This window comes from Motacilla alba, chromosome 14, assembly GCF_015832195.1.
Source record: "Motacilla alba alba isolate MOTALB_02 chromosome 14, Motacilla_alba_V1.0_pri, whole genome shotgun sequence".
In the NCBI taxonomy this organism is placed as follows: domain Eukaryota; kingdom Metazoa; phylum Chordata; class Aves; order Passeriformes; family Motacillidae; genus Motacilla; species Motacilla alba.
In genome coordinates this window covers 7,127,400-7,146,824 of record NC_052029.1, presented here as the reverse complement: position 1 = coordinate 7,146,824, position 19,425 = coordinate 7,127,400, and the positions used below count along the sequence as shown (strand labels likewise).

Genomic DNA, 19,425 nt, shown 5'->3' with positions numbered 1-19,425 from the left:
CAAATTTAGAATTCATCAAGATTTCAGCTTTGTTTTCCAGAAGATTTTTCAGGACTCTGCACTGCTTTGTGTCAGAGACTTTCCAGGATAGAGCAGAGCTTTGAGAAGATGCTGATGTACTGAAGGAGCTCAAAGCAAGAAATCAAACCACAACAATAACTGCAGCACAGTAGTTCCTGTGCAACAAATAAACAATTAAAATATTGAAACCAGCATTTCCTAAGCCAGAGGAACCGATCAGCTCCTTTTCTTTCCCTTAGAGCTGGAAGAGATCCAAGAAAGAGCAAGTGCATTACTTCCATATTCTACACTGGAGCATTGTATTTGAGATTCAGAGGTGGGAAAGAGGAGTGGATTCATTTTAGAAATTGGCATAGGAGAAAAATATTTTGGGGAAGTTCAGTGTCTTTCAGTACAATGACTATATCACGTTTTTGAGCTTAATGACCCACGTGTGATCAAAACTCCTTCTTTGTCCTCTGCCTCCTATTCAAATAAACAATCTCCTCCCCACCATAAAGCTTGGACAGAAGCTGCCCCTGAGCTGATGAGCTGCACATAACTCCAAGACTTGTTCAGACAAAATTTAAAGACCAGATCCCAAATTCCCAGAATCACAGAATGGGTCAGGTTGGAAGGGACCACAGTGGGTCATCCGGTCCCACTTCCTGCTCAAAGAGGGCAGGAAATAAGGTACATAAAGTGTGACTTGAAATTACCAGTTAATTTTAAATGGAAAATGCTTGAAATTCCATGTGGGCATAATCTGCCCTGGAAAGTTAGTGATGTGATTGATTTCTGTTGCTATCTCATTATAAGATTTTATTTTCTTTATTTACTGTGTTTATCCTATAGGACTTCTACAGGATTTAATAATATTGCTTGTTTATCTACACCAAGTGGTGGCAAAAGATTTATTTCAAAATACTCTTGTACCACTTAAGGAGCCCTTATGATTTCTGCAACATGAGCTGAGTTGGCCATGCCACTGAAACTCATAATGGAAAAGAATCAGCAGAGTTTGTTGTATGTGGTATGATGACAGCTAAAGTTAAACCAGAACTGTCTGAGCTGGTCCTGGGGACTTTGAAATTAAGCTGGACATCACAGGACATAGATATTTATGTCCTTTGAAGACTAGCTGATATTACTCTCTTGAATGTCTTCTACTTAAAAAAAGAAGCTTTTTCTGGGACCAGATCAAAATGTTTTCATGAAATGATGAACGGTTGAAATGATGGCATTTTTCCCAGAGAGTGTGATTATTCATGGATTTGTCCAAGCAAAGGACAAATAAATTATTTCCAAAATCTCTGTGAAAAACTCAGCCTGACCAGAAATCTCAGGATTCAATTTTTCCTTTGTGAATGGCACATTTTAAAATGAGAAGCAAAGCTCTATTTTTCAGAATCTGACTGACTGGCAGCACTTAAAATGTTAAAAAAATGTAAAAATGTGGAGGCAATATAGCTAATGAACCATGCAAAAGCATTTGACAGATCTCAGTTACTTACTGCTGTTTCTTTTGAAGAAAAAAAAGAGGTGTTGTCAGGACTCATATACTTGAATAATAGTGGTATTTGTATAGATTTCCTTTTGCATTTCTCAAGCTGTGCTTTATTTTTAAATCTAATGCTATAGAAAAATGATCAAATTTTCTGGGTTTATGTCAAATTGGGTACCATGGAGAAAACCACTGATTGGACATTACCTCATATAAATAATGTGCCCAACTCATCCCATACACTGTGGAATTATGGCCTCATACTATTTATGTGTCTTGAAAAATTACCCTCAGAATTGTGAGTTCAAGATTAGAGCTTTTAAGAGGTTGTGTAAGTTTTTTTTTTAAATAATATACTATTAAAGGTACTTGTCAAAAATATTTCTCAATATGAGCACTGGGGCAAAATTAAGATTTTGCCCTGATAGGGTTAAAGCAATGGTATAAGAAAACAAGTAGGAGTGTTCCTTGACAACATCCACCAAGGAAATGAACAACAAATCCCACCTTTATAAAATAATTTGAAACTACAGTTTATAATACTTGGAATAGGAACAGTACAAGATCACTGTAATGGGCAAATGCTGCAGTTCAACAATTACACAAAACATTTTTGCTCTCAGATCTTCCGGATTTTAAGTGAAACAGAAGTGGTTTTGTTGAACTGCATAATGAACAAGACAGGACTAAACTGCATGAAACACAAACATTCATTAAAACTTCATGGAAACATTTTAAAATGCATAGCAAACACCCATGGAAAGATAGCAGCTGCACTAAAACTCTGAAGTCCACTAAATACAAGTCCTGAGGTTTGTATCACAGATTCACCCCAAAACTTTGACTCCAAAGATCACACATGAAGGGACTACATGACATAATGCTCCTCTGAGAGTCTCTGAAGGAATTACAATAGATTTACTGGACCAATACACATGTCACAGTTACAGTTACTTAATTTCCCAAGTGAGCTAGAGCAGAGATTCTTATTTGAATAACACTGACAACTTGGAGCTCTAAAAGCTTGACTTCTGCAGTGATTTACCTGGGAAACTCAGTTAAAGAATGATTGCAATTTCTAGTCAAAACAGTACTGCAGCGAGTTCTGGTGGATCCTGATGCTATATTGCTTTGTGCTTGGGGCTCAGATTTGAGAAAAAAAAGGAAGTGTGCTCACAAGCCTCATCTTTTTCAGGTCAGTGATTAGAATTACAGAGTAACTCAGGTTAGAATGACCTTGAGAGCTCTAACCCTGTGCTCAAAGCAGGGTGAACTTGAATCCCATTGCTCAAGACCTTGTCCAGTCAAACTCTGAGCTACCTCCAGTGACAGAGATTCCACAGTTTCTCTGGAAATCATCCTACACTACATCCCTCACAGTGGTTTTTTTTTCATAACCAGAGTATCTCATGTTGGAATTTGGGCTCATTACCTCTTGCTCTTTTTCTCCCCTGAAGAGTCTGGCTTTACCTTCTCTCTGCCATCAGGGACCTGAAGAGCTCCTCTTGGGCTCCTTAATGTGAACAAGCCCATTGCATCCCCGCAGGGTCCCTGGACAGTCCCTGTGCTCTGGGCACTCTGGTGGCCCATACTGCATTCACTGGCAACATCTTTTGTGTATTGTGGAGCCTCATACGCTACATGGCAGTCCAGCTATACTTTACCAAGTGTGAAACAGAGGAATAACTGCTTTTAAAACCTATTTAAGTCATTGCATCTGTCATAGATTTGCAGGAATTTGCAGATTTTGAAGCCAGGCCTGTGGTGTTTCCTGAACAAGAGAGTGGGTGCAGCAGATGTTGCATTTTGCCAGAGAGCAACAGAAGGATGAGACTGCAGTAGGAGAAAAGAGGCTCAAGGTGTGACTTCTGAAACTGATTCCTTTACAGGAAAACTGGAAGGTCAGAGCAACAACTACTCCTCAGCTATGACATCTGAGTGGAATTCATTTTCCTGAACATATGCATCTCTAATTTTAGATACCTTAAAGTGGCTGCCACACCTTCATGAGCCTGGCAGGTAGACAAAGGCTTACAAGACCTTAGTGTTTTTAGGGAGGCAGCTGGAGGCAAGGCAGGAAACCCTTGACGTCAGAGATGGTTCCTGAAGTGCCAGCAGTGACCAGCTGTGGAGGCAAGGTGGCCACACAGAGCCCCCAGTGAGGACCTCTCCAGCTTGTACCATGTGCAGCACCACAGCTGCTCCAGGCACGGCTGGGACAGCCTTTGGCACAGCCACAGCGCTTGGAGCTGGGGTGGAACTGCAGCACATGGCAGGCAGGATCTCCAGGTACTGATCTGTGAGAAACACCACAGCTGAATAAACGGCATCAGATGCACAACCCCGCAATTCCCTGGTTACAACAAATATCACGAACAGCTACTCAACAGGAGAGGGGGAAAAGGAGGGGAACGGCTCAGGTCTAGTGTAGCTGTTTGGCTTTCCTGTTGCCTTGGAAGGGCTGGTGTAACAGGGATACTTTCAGCTTGGGAATTCACTCACCTGAGCTGACTTTACACACCAAGCCAGACCTGTGTGTCCTGCACGTTCAACCACTGCTCCAGAATCACATCCTGAAGACAGCAGCTCATAAGTGCCTTTGACATTTGCCTTTCACAGCAATGTGAGTACTCTGACTGTTTGAGCTGCTGCTTTTTATGCTGCTTTAAATGACAGTAGTATCAGAACTGTGCTCCGAATATATCCTTTTAGAAGAGAATGTTACTTCAGTAGAATGAAGACTTTCAAAGGGCTTACAGCAATCTAAAAATAGTTATTTATTCTGTACATTTATTCTGTGTAACTTATTGTTTATGCTCAGTTCAATAAACAGTTTACAAATGGTGACTCATACGAAGTAGTTCAGACAGTATGATGTCTCACAGTCTACACACTCCTGAATAAAGCCCCACCAAGTGAAAAGGTAAGCAATGAGCATAAACTCAGAGATAAAAAATAAAAGCCCACCTCCTTTCCTCCATCTTCAACCAGGTAGCTAGCTATACCTGAGTATAGTTCTTTAACTGGGAAATGAAATAGAGTCATAAAGATGAGAAAACAAAAACTATATTACAGACTCATCCACTTGCCACATGAATAACATTTTCATAAGTGCATCTCAAGGAAAGAATTTGCATTTTTAAAGTCTTAATTCATTTTAAATTGTACAATACCTACACTGATCTTGGTTTTTTTTTTTCATTTTCACAAAAAAACAATGATTTTTAAGCATTTTAATTTCAGAGTTTTAGTCCCTTTGACAAAGAATTTTAATCAGCTTAAGTCACTTCCAGAATATGTTTTCTGGAGAGTGAAAATGAGCAGAAAGACAGGAATGTGACTGTAAGCGCTTTCCAGAATTAACGATGCAGCCTATAATGGGCATTATATGACTCCGGTGCCCTGTCCCTCCTTGAACCACACACTGGTTGAATTCTAAAGGCACTGAATTCCAGATGGTTCTATACAAATATTAAACGTCTGGTAGGCTTGATGCTTATTTCTTACTCCAACATTCCTGCAGTGACAATCTTTCACCAGTCAATGCCTCTCTCCAGAAAGGATTCGTCAGAAATAGTGATTTTTTTCCCTTAGCTAGGAAAACTTGCTAGGTTTAACTCTCTGTTTAGGTGAATATTCAAACATTTTGGTTTCCCTGTTAGGATCATATTTAGAGTCAGCATCTTTTTAAAACAAAACATTCAATGAACCAAACATGAAGGCTATGACACCATTTAAAAAAGACAAGGATCAATGAAACCCCTGAGAGTTTTGCTCCCTCCACTTCACTTACAAAGTGAATAGGTTTATTAAAAACTCTTCCATCTGAACAGTTGTCTCTCTGAAGTTTCTAGTAATTACTGAGTCACATCATATTAGAGTTTACAAAGTGCTTAGGAAGGGATTTTAAAACTTTATTAATCTCCTGGTCCCATTTCTGCCATATTACAGAGATGTTTAGGGGCTGGCAGCCTCCAATAAAACAGGGAACTCTGAAACAAGGTACAGTTGCTAAATCTTGTCCTGCACATTTTGTAACATGCTGGAACACAATAATGAAAAAGCAGTTAGAGAAGTTACATTTAACCTAATGAGCATCCCATCCACTCCAGTCCTTCAGGGAATTCAGTGGGATGCTCTGGTAGAGCTGCTTTCCAGGACACACAAACACCAGCCAAAGAGAAAAATGAGTTCTTGAGCTCAGATTCGGATCTGGGACCAAGCTTCTATCAGAGCAGTGAAAAAACCAGGAGATATTTTTCCTGACTTTCCTTCTTCATGTCTCAACTGTTTGTTCCCTTTGTCAACAAAATGCCTCCAACATATTTAAGTGGTGTGTATAGAGAAGCACAGGGACACAAAAAGCACAAAGAATCCCTTCTCCCTCTTCCTGTCTGTCACAGGCGAACTAACACCAGCAATAAATCCAGTAAATCTGTCTGCTGTCTCTCGAACTACTGGGCAAGAATGCTTTTTCTTTTTTCCTTTTCTTCCAATCCATATCTGAGTTTCAGAAAACATGCAGCTTTATGTTTTCAAATGAATACTGTGTGAAAGCTCACAACAGAGCTAGAAGCAAAATGCATGAGCTTTTCTTTTCCTAGCCCCATGTCTTATTTCAAATCCTAACATTCTTCTCTTTTCCCCACATAAGATGGACATAGTCAACTTTTAGCTGTGAATGAGTTATAAACATCAAACAGACAATCTCTAAATAGATGCACTTACAAACTCTGCTGACCTTTGACAGGGAAATGGATTTTGCTAAGCCACCAGTTTACTACACTGCTTGTGCTTAGTGACACAGTGGAGCTGCAAATTGCCTCCTAGAGTTCTGTCGGAAAGTGCTGCAGAAAGTAAAGCTGCAGGGCTGTGGTCAATGAACTCGAGCCCATCCTCCCCTTGCTTCCTTACAGGAGCTGTGAATTGCGCTGTACGGAGCTTGAGGAAATGCATTTTGTTGAACCTAAGCAGTGGGAGGTTAGTCAAGCACATAATGCCTCCCAAACACTACCGTGACTGTCACAGCAGTAGTGCTACAGGAAGCACAAAGCGATTCCAGGCAAGGAAAGTGAAAGAAATACTTGAAACTTTGCTCAAACCATGACAAGTTGGAATGATTGCTGGCACCAACTGCAAAGGCATGGAAAATGTACACAGAAATTTTTTTAACCTGCTTAAAAAACTTTCCATTTTCATAGCAAATGTTGAGTGGTTTGGACTTCCCTGCTACTTTGACAGCTCTTTATTTTTTTTTTAATATCTCTGATACTTATTCAGTTAAATACTGGCAAAAGAAGAGTAGGACAAAAGCAGAAGACTAAATGTTAAATAGACTTGGGAAAGGGCGCTTGACCTCTCCTGCTTTACGGCTATATAATTTTGCTTAATCCTACCCCATACCTCTCTTACACCACTTTGCATCTTCCCAGTATTTCCAGTGATCCCACAGATATTCCCCCACCACTTGTCAATCCTGATCTCAAACTCAGACCACTTTTCAGTGTCTGTTCAGTTCCAGTTCTGCTGCCAACTTTTCTGTTGCGTCCTTAAGCCTGTGCACTATTTTTAACATTCAAGAAATAAAAGAACATGGAACATTGGTTAAGTTTGCTAGCACCAAAAGAGATCTGTTGTTAGTTACGTCTGTTTTACTTTTTCCTATAGGTTTCTCATCCTATTATTTAAACATTGCACAGACAAATTAGCTCTGCACAGTGAACTTGGGGCTCTTGGCTTCCTGTGCCTTTTTGTTCTTCAATTCATCTGTCTCAGAGTTCTCCACCAGCACCCGTCACCATAGAAACTGAGCACGTTTCAGTGATTATGTTGGGAGTATTATATAAATTTCAGATACAGAGAGAGAGCTTTATGAAAGGGTTGTAAGTCGGCCTCAAAGACAATCAGCATGTGAAAGTCCGTTCCCCAGCGAGCCCAATTGTGTGTGTGCTGCCATCTCAGGCTTGGCAGCCTCTGGGACTGGCTCAGGCCTGGCTGATGTGGTAAAGTGAGATCTGCTGCAGTAGCTTAACCTGCCGGTCACTGACAAGATTAATATCAGACAGGAGAAGTGGCTGGGAGCCAGGAACTAGATCAGAACTCGAAGTGGGATGCATGTGGAAAACTATCTTAAGAAGATATCAGGTCCCTCCCAGCTCATGAAAATGACATCAGCACAAAGGGCTTTGTCAAAGTGAGTAGTGCTGTGACTGTCATCAGCATGTTGACAACCCTAAAAAAGTATTTTCTTTGTAGACATGGGGGAAAGCAGCCACCCAAGCAGCATTTCTGCTGTTACTGGTGTCACCATGGCTCTCAGTATGAAAGAGTGCTGTATTGCAGTGACTCAGATCCTCTCTCAGTTATCAGCAGCTTATTGTTGCTAATACAGAAACTGTCCAAAGGTCAGGTAGGCTGTGCTGGTATTCAGAACTTGATCTGCAGCCAGAAGTATTTTATGGTGGTCTCTGTGCCACAGCTTCAGTTTAGCAAGGTGTTTAGGAACATGCTTGACTAAGCAGGTGATTAATACCACCAACTTCAGGCTCTTCAACAACAAAAACACCACAAAGGACCCAGCTCTGCTAGTCTTACCAACCTGCACAAAGTATTTGCTTGCAGTATAACAGTGGAACAATAAAACAAATACTAATGTGAATATTAATTGTGCAGTCAGGCCCCAGGCAGGCGAAAGATCTGCATGGAAGAGCAATTGAGTCTGCTCTCGCAGGACCCTGATGCTGCACATAGGTGCTGCGTTCATGCAACTTGCCAAAAGCTGTAGGAGTAACACAGCTGCTCATATATTTCAGCTTAACAAAACAGATAATCTCAAGACTATTATTAAAGTAATTTGAAGTGGATGTAAAAGCAATCCTTAATTAATGAGAATGATTCAGTGTGTACTTTTGTGGAATACCAGTCTATACTTATTTCTTAACCATAAGAAGCAAAATGGCAGAGTTGAGAAGTATGTTGCTCAATTCATCTTGTATGGAATACATTACTTAGAACAATAGCGAGATGGAGACAGAAAAATATAAATAGAAATGTATGCCACTGTTTTCTGGTTAAGCACATGTATATATATCTCCCAGTATATAGGCAAAATAGGTACAGGAACACCAAGTTGATGTGCTCCAAATTTTTATTTGGAACATTTTAACATTTTCAAGAAATGTGTTATATCACAGTAGCAGCTTTGATATTTTTTAATATTGTTTCTACATAGACAGTTTTCCTGAGGCCACTATTGAGTGAGCCAAGGAAATGCTTCATAAGCATTAAGTAAAACCAAAGGAAAAAAAATATTTTTTTTTTCTCAACTACTAATTCCCAACAAATCACACAGAAGTTCCATTTCACATGGCATGGTAATCATGGCATCAGCATTTATGTTATTCTGTAGGCCAGAATCTGACTGGCTGCAAGTGGGAAATAGCATTCTTAGTGCAGTATTGAAAGAATTGAAGAAAGAGTGGAAACACAGTATTTAAGCGCAGAATCTAAATTATAGTGAGGTAAACTAACCTCTTTGTGACCATTAAACATGCATCTGAATTTCACAGGTAATTAGTGACATTACACATACATTAACCATTTCTCAAAATAAAATATCTCGAGCAGTTACTCGCTTTGATCATTTGTATTTAATGCTCTAAGCAGTTGAATTTAAATAGCTGTCTCCAGGGAAGAAGGCACTTTAGATACAGGTTGATAAATTGTCTCACCACTCAGTAAAACAACAAGCCCTGGGTGCAAAACACTGCCGGATCAGCAGGTGAGATGTGTTCTGTCCTGGCAGACTTTACAGGATTTAGGGCAAGGATGAAAGATGTGCACTTAGCACCCCCTGCTCAGCAGGGCATCCCACAGCAGCAGCCCACACAGGGTGGGGATGGCTGAGGCTGGATGCCCGTTCTGTGGGCAGCAGAACCTGGGGCTGGAGATGCCCCAGCCCTGGGCCAGCAGAGCCCTGGCACGGCTCCTTCGGCCGGGGATGAGCGGGGGTTCAGGGCACAGCCTCTGCTCCGGGGCACAGGCGGCGCTGGGACAGGCCAGGCGAGGGGAAAGGTCTCCCCGGTGTAGGGAACCACCCCGACAAGGCCAGGGAGGGCTCTCTGCAGCTGTTGAATCTCCTGCACTGTTGTGCACAGTCCTGGCTGTGGCAGTGCCTGCCCCGGTGCTGGAACAGTGGGGTGGTGTCCGTAGTTATATCTGTGTGACCTGATCCTTTGGGCTGCTTTTCCTAACGAGAGGTGAAACAATAGCTGGGGAACTGCCCACCTTTCCTTGTAGAGATGGAGGAAACAGAAGGAAACCTCTCCTTTTTTGCTTTCCTTCTATCCCTCATTCTCCAGTTTGTGACATGAGGTGAGGGTGAAGCCATTTCAACTTAAATTGGAGCCTACACTGAAGCCCAATGCAGTTGTCAGTGAACATGAAACTAAATTCCCTCTAACAGAATATGTAGGCTTCAGATGCCTGTTTGAGTGCAACGAGCCCCCAAACCTGCCTGCAGGAGTTAGCACTGCAGAAGTTACAGTGACGTGGACTCCAGTCTGCCACAACAAACTATTGCAACCATTGAGGCAGATAAAACCAGCTTGTTTACAGTTCGTAGAAGTCTAGTGGATAAAAAAAAAACCCAACAACTTCTGATTCATACTGCAAGTTGGATACCATATATTTGATATAAAATCTGAGGCAAAAATATTGGATGTTGTAGCATCACCTTTCCAAATACGACCAACTATGAAGTACTTTAATAATTCAGTAAAGAATTCGGAACAACAGACATGGACATTTACAACAGATCTGTATCTCTGTGTGCTATTGCTATTTTTACCCTAAAAAACTTACAGGGCCTGAAAAAGGATCAAGAGACAGTAAAAAATCGAAGCAGGATGAAGACCAAATAGTAGAGAGCCTCAATCTCTTCTCTGTGTAAGGGAAGATGTAGGTCACTACACAAAACTCAGGTAGAAAATGAGCCCCCCGCCTTCTGAAAAAGAGGAATAAAAAGAATGGAGATGCGAGGCACTGAGACTGGGTGCTGGCAATGCAAAACACCTGTGAATTAAATGAAGTTGAATTTCCTGTAAGAACCCAGAGGATCTTTTGCATTATGCATTGGGAGACAGAGGGAAGCACAGGACATAATTCAGTTGTACAGTCCAAAGCAGAGTGAGTTTATTGATCTAAAGAGAAAGATAAAACAGTAAGGGTAGATAGGAACATTTCTTTTTGTTGGTGTCATGAATCCAACACATTTAGTGACCATCCAACTTAAAGACTGTCTTCATTATCTCCCTAACACCATTCTATTCCCACTCCTTACTCACTTTGATGCAATGCACTCTGGATGCACAAAACACAAGGAAATATAAATATCACTTCCATGCAGCCATTTCACTTGTCTGCCTAATGGGAGGGACAGATTTTCTGTTCTTGCTGATTGAGTAGTGGAACAGTAAATGCACAGCAGTAAATCTGGCACTGTTTTTGGAAGTCTGGATGCAACAGGGGCATTGATGAGTCCCTCTGGGTTCAAAAATCTTTTAGAACCTCCCTTTCTTGAGTCTAACAGCTTAAAACCCAATTTAGTCATTCACCCAGACATTTTATCTGCATTTAAGCGCAAGTCCACCTGTGACAGCATTTCGTCTGCCAAGAGTTCCTGTGTCATATGATTCACTAGATGGAAGACAAAAGAAAGTTATCAAAGGACAGTGTCAGTAGTTTCTGAGCAATAAAGCTCACTGTCCTCAATAACCCACACCCAGAGCTCCCCAAATTCTTCCAGGAAACAAATAAAAAATCATTGGCTGTTAAATCAAAGCTTGATGGGATTGCTAGAGAGAGCACTGCAGAGGAGAGAAGTTAAAGAAAATCACAATTCACAGTTACAAGGATGAACAGAGCTCACTGGGGTTGGGCTGATTTGATGTTGTATTCCTTATCATAGCAGGACTCTCCCCACAAAAAATAACCTCATTAGATAGAGCTCTGTGAGACAAAAAAATTTAAAGCAATATTCTATTTTTAAAAAGGGAAATGACTCAACAAAGCAGAATAAATCAATGACAGCATGATAGACTCAGTCCTGCAGGTATTTTGTGTGAGAACTTGTATGCAGTACATAAAGCACCCCTGGGAACACACAGTATTTACATATACTAGAAAGTGAGAAAGAGAATGACAAAATAACAGAAGTGAAAGACAGGAAGCAGTGCTGGAAGGTGCAGTTCTTGTGGATGCCTTCTGATAGGACCTTTCCTGAGGCCAAAAACCAGCCCAAAGTTAGTTTGTCATCCCCAGTCTCTTTTCCCCTGGGCTGTACAACTGCAGTGGCTCTTCCCTGACAAAGTGGGGGTTCAGTTTCTGCCACTAAAAGGTACCTGCACAGCACAGAGATGGAACCTAACAGGGAGCTGATGCTCCCCTAAGCCCTGGATCTTTGGTGCAAATATGCACCAAATGGCAAGTGCCTGGTTGGGAGCACTCAAGACCATCAATGTACAGGATTTTGTGCCATTATTGCACGACACTGTATCAACCTTCATGGCATTGTCTGTACTCTGGAGCACAAGAGGAGGGTTATAACTGATAAGAATGCAACTTCATAAATAATTTTGCCCTCAGAAGCACAGCTGACCTGCCCTCATCCTTACCACTTTCTCCTCTCTCTACTATTATTCTTTAAAAAAAAAGCAAAGCAAAACAAAACCAAACCCAAAAAACCCAAACAAACCTAGAATGGCATGACCCATTTTACTGTGCAGACCTATAAAGAATTGCATCTGTTCCACTGAGTAGCTGATAAGCTGCACCATGGCAGGACAAATAAGAGACTGGTGAAGAGTGGGAGCATTTGAAATTGGCTTTGGTGGCAATAAGAGTTGTAAGAAAAAATACTAATTAGTACAGAATTTTACTTTTTTACCTTTTTACTGAGATGAATTATAATAGAAGTGAAAAGATGAATAGGTGAGAACTTCCAACTGTGCCAAATGAAAGTATTTGAAAATTGAACCAGGGAAAACAGGTAATTATAGTCCTTGTGCATTGGCTGTGACTGCATGGTAAATCCTAACACATAGCTCAGGGGGAATAAACAAGTGCAGAGAACCCAGATAGAAATATTGCTATAGGACAGAATGCTTAAGAAACTGAAAATGTACCAGTTCATGATTTGCTCAGAACAGGAATAGGCGAGAACTTGCTGTCTCAGAAGATATTGTGAAACTGGAACATTTTATTCCATAAGTTCTGTGAAGGCTAAATGTCACCCTGATTTTTTAAGATATTCTAAGCCTTCTGATGTTTACATTCTTGTAATGAACTTTCTCACTCACTTTCTGTAAATAACTCATTGTTTTGCATTCCTTTATGGAGGAGAAGAAATTTAATAGACTGTTGGTTTGTCCAGTGTCATTGGAGAGGTGGCACTGTCACCCTCCAATCCACTGTCACTTTTAGAAAACTAAAAATGTTAAAGTCAGAAAATAAACGTTCCTTTTTTCTTCACCTTGAGAGCAGCAGTGTATGTTTGTGTTCTTTCGTGTCCTATAGTGACAGCTAAACAAACTTTTCTGAGTGATACTGAGGACCACTACTAGAAGTGTTACATGTGCTGAAGTTTCTGTTTGCTAAGATACACTGACCTCTGCCAGGGAGCACATTGATTATCTGATGTCTCTTCCAGAAAACCACAGCTCTTTGGAAATTAATATACAGTGTTTCCAGTGAAGAAGTTTCAGATTGAAGGGGTTACAGCCCAGTAGGTAAATGTCTTTCTCAAATGGGCATAAAAAACAAATCTGAGAAGATGTGCCATTTATTTCTGTTGCTTAACAAATATATGGCCTTGGTAATTTATGTTGATTATAAGTTTGCTACCACCACTTATGATAGCTGTCCTTGGCAACTAACAGCGTTTGGGGAGCAGTTTGTGCACATTCTCTATCAATGTTGTGAAATTTGTAAAACAGATGGACTCTCTCTGCTGCTGCAGCTTCAACACCCCTGTGGCCCTTATTTGTCAAAGACACACATTGCACAAACATCCTGATTGCCTCTGTCATCAAGGAAATCAATAATATCCCGAGCGCTCGGCCAGAGCCCTTCTCAGGCTCATTTCTGTGGTGGAGGCTCATGAGCAGGAGATGCTCACAGGGACTGGCCAGGCGCTCCAGCATCCCATGGATTAACAAATCTGCTCTATAGATTTGTCAAGGAACGTTTTCAATAACAAGATCATATGAACAGAGAGAAGAAACACTGGGGCTCCACTGTGAGTTTGGGTAGCTGAGCAAATGAGATGAAGGTCCTATAGGTGAGTGTATTGCCATTTTATATGCACGACTCTGTTGCTTCTTAATGGCTCTGCTCTCCACAGCAGAGCTTAAGATTTCCCAGTTGACTTTATTGCTATATTTATCCTACTAAATATAGAGAATACTTGACTCAGATTTGTAGACTGCCAGTGCACTATTTCTCACAAGACATCCGTGCTAGCAAATACAATTTATGCCCTGGAGTAAAGCCATGCAGAGCGTCTGGGGATGTAACCCTGGGAATGCCCTTGGGGTTCTCCCAGCAAAGTTCTGAGGGACACAGAGGCACGGACAGGGCATTTCCCTGCCCATCCAGACATCCCCAGCCTCCATCACCAGGGACACTCTTATTCTATTAAGTGAAATTTCCCTAATTTAATTCTGGTAATGACATTTCCAACATTTCTAATTTTATAATTATCCACTAGAATGGTAACAGGGGAGGGTTATTTTTAATTGGATGGTAGCTTTTGGTGTAGTATTTAATTCTGATTAATATTTCTCACTATAGTAAATACAAGTTTACTGAAGCAGTTGGTTTTTCTTCCTTGCAGAGCTGAGCTGAGTGTTCTGCCTCCCTAATTGCAACTCCTAGAGATGCCTAATAGACATTTGTCCTTTTAGGGTGGAACACCAGGCCAGCCGCTCTGTTTTACACGTCCCTTTTGGGATGGAACAAAACAGAGTGGCCAAGAAGGCAATTTCTGCTCCTTGGTAATACTGAGGAGAGTTTGCTCCTTTGCTTGGGTTGGAGTAGCACAGGAAGGAGTAGCACTGCAATTACTCTCTTTGACACAGATTCCTAGAAGAAGCCCTTACTGTGGAAGTGACCAGCATGGGAAGTACCCTAAGCAACAAGAATTTGTAGGGTTACAAATCTGCTTTCAGCATCAGGCCCTTGAACTCTGGCCTGCTTCATGCATTTGGACCTATGCAGCCAGTAAAACTACTCTAGAACTGTGAGAATTAAATGCAAATCATCACAGAAATAAATTTTATCTTTCAAAAAAGAAAAAAAATTATTCTTAAAAGCACTTAAGACTTAAGACCTGTCACAGTATTCCCTTAATTTTAAATTCAGGTTTTCTTTCTTTCTTTTTCTTTTTTTTTTTTCTTTTTTTTTTTTTTTTAAATAAGGAACTTAGAATGGAAAAATCATTACATATAAGCTTCTTTTGCTTTTCAGCTGTGGTACTTTCTAAACACACTAAAAAGGTGGGATATCTTTAACAAGTTGCAGCACCTTGCTGTTCTTTACTTTTCTTTTCAAATGAGGTAAAAAAGAAAATATTAATGTCTTACCAGAAGCATGTACTATACATTAACATTAGCACAATTCCAAAGGTCTCCTTTGTTAACACACCCTTAGGGAGTGCACGTGGTTAACAAGGTAAAGAGGCTTTTCACACTCAGGCTCTGTAGAAGAGTGTTGATTCTTTTAGCTGGAAAAACCCTACATCCATCTACACATGTATGGCAAAAATGGCAATATACAAGAGACACCCATAAAGTCCTATGTGTGTTTTTGTGGTTTTCCTAACTCAACTGATAAAAAGAGATGCAGTCATAAAATACCATGGAGCCATTAATTCAAGCACATAAGCATAAAATTCTGCAAGCACTTAAGCATAAAAATTCTGGGAAAAAAAAGCTTTAGCTCTTACAGTGCTGTTCCTTCTGTCCATCCATTTGTCCAGTAAAGAAGGGAAACTGCTTTAGAATTTGAGAAAGAACTGCCATGTTGTAGGCTGTTACGTTAATCATTGCTTCTTTGTATAAGTCCAGATACTTGAGGGCATTTGTAGAGTTAAGTTATATCCAAAGGATAACATGAACATAACTCACAAAATAAGAACTGCTAGAAATTGCAAATGCCAATATTTACTTGGCTAACAAAACATTACTCTGTGGTTCAGGGTGGGATCTTTACTCATGGGAGCTCAGAACTGGAGGGATTGCAGGACACTTGGAGGGAGGTGACAGAGCCACGAGGGAGTTGAAGACCTCAGGAGTGCAAACACACTGGAAAAATTCCCCTGCCACAGAATCACTGCCCAATCAAAACTGTGAATCAGCCTCTGACCACTGGCACGCCATTTTTTGGGTGTTCCTATTTCCTTTTTTTATTCAGCATAGGGAAGCTGATAACATTTCTCCCTACATGTGACACAAAGTAATTCTTCTAAAAAATAATGCAAAATCCACAAAACCCTTTCTTAGCTCAGGGAACTAATCCTCAATTTCCAATTGTGGGTGCTTTGATACTAAGATACACCTCTGCAATATAAAATATACATTTGTCAAGAACAGATTTTGAAGAACAGCAGGGCTTTCCTCTCAACCTGTACCATTATGGTAATTTCTAGTTGCAGAACAGGTGGGGATGGCTCACCATTTCCTGGTCTGGTCAAGTACTTCTTGAGCACTTAGGAATTATTTAGCAGGGGTTTAAAAATTAAAACATCTTTGCTTTTTTAGAATAGCAGATACCTGAGTGTAGTGTGCCACTTATGAGCAGGAATTGGAGCAGAGCTGAAGTGGCTGCACTTCTGGAGGAGATCACAACGTTCAGCAGCAGCTGCCAAGGGGGAGGATGGCACCACTGGGTCATTCCCTGCTGGGAGGACCTGAGCCACAACCCACTGCTGAGTGCAGCACTTTGTGTCCCCTGTGTTTTTATCTTCACAGCTTCCCTTACCTAGAGACCAGCAGTAATGGCTGGGAAGTTTGCAAAACTAACACACTTCTCTCCTCTCCTGGTAGGAACAGAAAAGATTCACCAGGAGCGAAGGTCAGTCGCTGGGGCACTTCTTGCTTTTAAGCAGCAAGTGTTTTCACATCCTTCCATCTGAGTACATAAAACAGCAGCCAGACAAGCAATTAAGCTTCATTTCAGAAGTAGTTATGTGGTTCAGAAGGAAAGAGCTTTTCTGAAGGAGCTCTTGTGGACCTGCCTTAGGGGCATGCCCGCTGACTGTCACACAAAGAGAATGGTCACAATCCAGATATTTCTGACACAGAACCTCCCTTTTGACATATAGTAACAGGAAATCAGGTAAATAGATTACGAAGAAAACAAATTTAGGAAAAATCAATGAGAGAATAAAGTTTATAAACTGCCTGTTCCAAAAGGAATGAAACAACTGTACTTTAATTTTAAAGTCTGGTTGGTTTAAGCATGTTGCCATCATCCTGCCCCTCTGTAGTCTGTGAATAAGCACACACATAACCTGCAATTCTCACTCTCCCCTTTTCTGACAGACAAGAGGGATTTTTTTTTTATTTAAGAAAAGGTAGACTATTGCCTAATGCTAAATCTTATTAAATAATTTGTTAGGAAAAAACTGAACTAAGTTTGAAGCTGAAAAGATATTTTCCTTTTCAGGACTCACATAAATTCTCTGTCCCCTCATAGTCCATCCTGTGCCTAAAATACAATAAACCAGATAGCAGGATGAGGAAAAGAGAGAGAGTTATGCCAAGGAAGAGAGATATTCAGTTACCCAGACAGCATGGCTGCCTGTCTCTGTGAAGGTGTTCACTTTAAGAATTCTAAGAAATCTCTAATAAGGATATTACATAAATTTCAATATTTACTGTGGCCAAAAAATGTAATGTGCTGATATAAAAGAGCAGTTACAGGGCAAGTTTCAATGTTTCTGGACTGTGTCTTTCACATGCAATTGTTTGGTATTTATTTATTCTCTGAGACAGCTGTCCCACTCACTTAGAGACATGCCAAGACTCATGTAAGGCTCTTCTGCTGTGTGTCAATTTATACAAAGATGTGAAGTTAGCCTCAGTTCACTGTGCCCCTTTGTAGACGCTGTCATTCCCCTTTTGAATGTTTTTCTTGGCTTGCTACATCACACATACTTGTCCTTATCAACTCCTATCAAAGGAGTGTAAAGGCTGGATGTAGCACTGAGGAAAGGGTATACAGAAATAATTCTTTTTCTAGAGAATACAACTGAAGGATTTAATATATATTAATACATATTATACATTTAATATATAAATGTATATACATTTATACTGTTAACCTCCTTTTACAAAATGTTACTCTGTTTGGGCAGCAGTATTTCAAAGCTACAAGCAACAGTAGAAAACAGGGTTATCTTACCAAGAACTACATTTTTTAATCAGGTCATGATGCTGCACACAGATGCAGAACTCTCTTCTCCTTCCAGTTACAAGGATTTAGTATGCCACATGAAACTTCTCCTTAGATGGACTGCTTAGAAATTCTATTCTGCTATCATTATAATAATTATCAATACATTAAAATTTTAGACAAAATGTGGGTTTTACACAACACGTATTAATGGAGAGGGGAAAGGTTGGTCACACACTGACATACCAAGTTTCATAACCACTGATCTTAGCTGAAGGGGCACTGTTCTAGAACGCACCTATGGAATTCCAGAGAATATATCTCTTCAGTTTGGCTAAGATCAAGAGACGTACACAAGTATGATGATGTGAGCCTAAGAGCCTTTCCCAACGAAAAAAGTCATGGAACACCTCCCCCATATACCCACTCCTCCTACCAAGAAAAATTGGAAAACTCCTGTTGAGCACATCTCTTTCGTCATTCTGCAATATTTCTGTACATAGTATCAAGACTCAAGGTTGCTATTTTTTCCTTTGCGACGCCACCAGCTCAGAAACTCCTGTGCTCAAGTTAACACTCGGCAGGGATGTGCGTAAGCGACTCCTCTCGGGTGACACAACAGATCCCAGCAGTGACAAAGAACCTGTTCAAGCTGTTACTGGGGAGTTGATACCTAGCTATGCCAAAAGGAGAGCGGCATGGGCCGGAATGAACGTGGGCACAGAACTGGAAATCCCCTGGGGCTCTGTCCCTGCGCTGAGCCCACTCCATGTGAGCGCCCAGCAGGTCGTGTCGGGAGAGTCTGCGCTGCCAGGGCTCAGGTGGGAAAGGGAAATTTCACACCTTCTAACCAGTTACAAATGCAGCAAACCAAGTCTTGCACTCTGGATCCTGGTTCATGTGAAGGACCTGTAGAAGTCAACAGAGCTGTACCTGATACAGGGGGTGGGAGGATTTGGCCCTGATAGCTTTGAGCCACAGGAATAACAGGAGCACAGAAAACAGCTTTGTGAGGGAGCGCTATTCAGAGAGCCTTTTTTAACACTGAAGAACATTTCTTTCCTGGAATAATTTCTCAGAACTTTTGTTTTTCAGTTTATGCAATAGCAAGCTTCCTGTCTCCTTCAAGCCCCAAACTTTTCCAAATCTTCTGCTGTGGGCCAGGCAGTGCAAAAAAAAATAAAAAATGGACAAGCTTTTTTGTGTTGCTTTAGGTACAGGTGTGTATGGGGTAGAAGAGCTACATTTTTCCCCAGAATGCCTTTCTGCTCTAAGACAAGGAATCCATGGCAGCTCCATGTCCAATGGCAGCAGTGATGGGGCAGTCAGAGTACTTATTGAAGGATTAAAGCCAGTTAAAACTTCCAGGCACATCCATATGCTCTCTGTCATCGTTTGCCCTCTTTTAACTTCAGCAAATTATAGATGTTATGGGGGAAGGTTTTCCAAGGAGTGAGTTGTGCTGATGC

The 19,425-nt window shown here is 40.9% G+C and overlaps 1 protein-coding gene and 1 long non-coding RNA gene across 5 annotated transcripts in view; one reads left to right on the top strand and one right to left on the bottom strand.

Annotated features, from left to right (window-relative positions):
* LOC119706873 overlaps positions 1 to 19,425 on the bottom strand; it is a 210,086-nt gene that overhangs the window by 90,743 nt on the left and 99,918 nt on the right. The window lies entirely within an intron of this gene.
* Positions 1 to 19,425, top strand: part of SHISA9 (shisa family member 9) — a 177,761-nt gene that overhangs the window by 110,784 nt on the left and 47,552 nt on the right. The gene's annotated exons all lie outside the window — the stretch shown is intronic.